Source organism: Triticum aestivum, unplaced genomic scaffold (genome assembly GCF_018294505.1).
Source record: "Triticum aestivum cultivar Chinese Spring unplaced genomic scaffold, IWGSC CS RefSeq v2.1 scaffold107171, whole genome shotgun sequence".
NCBI classification, from domain to species: Eukaryota; Viridiplantae; Streptophyta; class Magnoliopsida; order Poales; family Poaceae; genus Triticum; species Triticum aestivum.
The window spans coordinates 1-409 of NW_025303115.1; the positions used below are offsets into that span (position 1 = coordinate 1).

Here is a 409-nt window from a genome sequence, read left to right on the forward strand (position 1 = left end):
TCCCTTGTGTTGCAAAGCTATTTAATCCACACGACTCTCGGCAACGGATATCTCGGCTCTCGCATCGATGAAGAACGTAGCGAAATGCGATACCTGGTGTGAATTGCAGAATCCCGCGAACCATCGAGTCTTTGAACGCAAGTTGCGCCCGAGGCCACTCGGCCGAGGGCACGCCTGCCTGGGCGTCACGCCAAAACACGCTCCCAACCACCCTCATCGGGAATCGGGACGCGGCATCTGGTCCCTCGTCTCGCAAGGGGCGGTGGACCGAAGATCGGGCTGCCGGTGTACCGCACCGGACACAGCGCATGGTGGGCGTCCTCGCTTTATCAACGCAGTGCATCCGACGCGTAGCCAACATTATGGCCTCAGAACGACCCAGCAAACGAAGCGCACGTTGCTTCGACCG

General features: G+C 59.7%; 1 non-coding gene across 1 annotated transcript; it reads left to right on the forward strand.

The window, feature by feature from the left end:
• Positions 1–32: 32 nt before the first annotated feature.
• LOC123179436 (5.8S ribosomal RNA) lies at positions 33–188 on the forward strand. Its single transcript, XR_006490370.1, has one exon. It is a non-coding gene; the product is annotated as a 5.8S ribosomal RNA (ribosomal RNA).
• The last annotated feature ends 221 nt before the right edge of the window (positions 189–409 follow it).